The sequence below is a fragment of the Salvelinus sp. IW2-2015 genome, linkage group LG32 (assembly GCF_002910315.2).
Source record: "Salvelinus sp. IW2-2015 linkage group LG32, ASM291031v2, whole genome shotgun sequence".
NCBI classification, from domain to species: domain Eukaryota; kingdom Metazoa; phylum Chordata; class Actinopteri; order Salmoniformes; family Salmonidae; genus Salvelinus; species Salvelinus sp. IW2-2015.
Window position 1 is genome coordinate 32,710,004 of NC_036871.1, and position 2,418 is coordinate 32,712,421.

Genomic DNA, 2,418 nt, shown 5'->3' on the forward strand with positions numbered 1-2,418 from the left:
AGGGACAATAGGAGCACATTGATTAATAGAGGGAGATGTCATTTTAACAAGGAATGACCAATCAAATCTCCATACTTGGGTCTGACTCTGTAATATTATAGCAAAGAGCATCCCATGTTTTTAAAATGGCATGGTTTGACAAGCAGACTCTCTAAAGTAGGCTAATTGGATTTGAATGGGAGGTAATTCATATTTAGAGACAGCAAAAGTGGTATTTAAAATTCATTGGCATGGTGGGAATCACTTGAGCCCGAGATTGATTATATAATCAGTTGTTTAGCATCAGGCTGAGCGCGTATGTGTGTGCGTGTGTTTGTGTGTGTGTGTGTTTCAGTTGCACTCAAATTCAGTTTGAGAGAGCACGTTCAAAACCCAGTGTAATCTAACAACGCAATGACATGGAACACTTACTTCCAAATGTTCAATGACTAGTCTGAAAACGCACAAAAACAGAAATCTGCCCTATTTGCCACTTGACCCCTCTAACCTATTTCAGCCGGAAAGATCCTGCACACTATTGTTATTAAATTAATCAATCAACCTATTAACATGAGGAGCAGGAAGCAAGTTTTGTCAGGCTGAGCTTGCTGTTAATGAGTGCAGTTATCTCAGTGATCTGCCTGCACTGTGATTCACACGCACACACATACACAATGCTCGCTCTGATGTACTGATGAGACTTCAGCAATTCCTGCAGTCAAATGACCAAATCACCCTCTAGTGGCCTCATGGGTGGAATGTTATTTATATTTTTCATAATTTCGTAATTAATAAACATAAAAAATAAAAAAAAACTGCAGAAAATCCAATGTTTCTATTTCAAACGGTTTTGTTATATTTCAGTCCTCATTCAGTCCCCATTCAGGCTGCATCAGTCTCACTCTGAACCATAACATGCTGCCCCGCTCTAGCTGCCACTGCTACTGAGGCTTGGGCCCAGACAGACAAAGCGATAGACAGACACAGGAGATTGCTTTATCAGACCCATAAGTGTGTAACAATGAACCACAGGGAGTAACTGGGGCTCTTGTTAATTGTCCCTGGGGTGTAGTGAGTGTGTTGGAGGTGGTTCAGTAAACAGTTGTTCATGTGATGAGTAAACTAACCTTGGCTGAGACCTGCAGACTCATGTTAGCTCCCAAAGGAAATGCCTGTCCAAAAAAGGTCCAATCGCCAGGACCACAAATACAAATTCCATCTAGACACCGTAGCCCTAGAGCACACAAAACACTATACATACATCGGCCTAAACATCATCACCACAGGTAACTTCCACAAAGTTGTCAACGATCTGAAAGACAAGGCAAAAAGGGCCTTCTATGCCATAAAAAGGAACATAAAATTTGACATACCAGGATCTGGCTAAAAATACTTGAATCAGTTATAGAACCCATTGCTCTTTATGGTTGTGAGGTCTGGGGTCCACTCACCAACCAAGAATTCACAAAATGGGGCAAACATCAAATTGAGACTCTGCATGCAGAATTCTGCAAAAATATCCTCTGTGTACAACGTAAAACACCGAATAATGCACGCAGAGCAGAATTAGGCCGATACCCGCTAATTATCCAAATCCAGAAAAGAGACGTTAAATTCTACAACCAACTTAAAGGAAGCGATTCCCAAACCTTCCATAACAAAGCCATCACCTACAGAGAGATGAACCTGGAGAAGAGTCCCCTAAGCAAGGTGGTCCTGGGGCTCTGTTCACAAACACTGTGACTGACCCAAACTTAAGGAAAGCTTTGACTATGTACAGACTCAGTGAGCATAGCCTTGCTATTGAGAAATGCCACCGTAGGCAGATCTGGCTCTCAAGAACCTGAGCTGCACTTCCTAACCTCCTGCCAAATGTATGACCATATTAGAAACACATATTTCCCTCAGATTATATAGATCCACAAAGAATTCGAATTGATAAACTTTATCTACTGGGTGAAATACCACAGTGTGCCATCACAGCAGCAATGTGTGTAACCTGTTGCCACAAGAAAAGGGCAACCAGTGAAGAATGAACACCATTGTAAATACAACCCATATTTCTGTTTATTTATTTTCCCTTTTTTACTTTTACTATTTGCACATCATTACAACACTGCATATAGACATATGACATTTAAAATGTCTTTATTATTTTTCAACTTCCGTGACCGTAATGTTTAACGTTCATTTTTATTGTTTAGTTCACTTTTGTTTATTATCTACTTCACTGTTTTGGCAATGTTAACATATGTTTCCCATGCCAATAAAGTCCTTGAATTTAATTTAATTGAAAGAGAGCGTGAGTGAAAGAGAGTGGGAGAGATGAGCTGTGTAGCTCAGGTATACACTAAGGGCAGCCTTGGGCGTTGGGACAAGAGGAGGGGATGAGAAGGGGGCGTGCTAACGTTTTTTTCTGTGCACAAGAAGGGCCGCTTA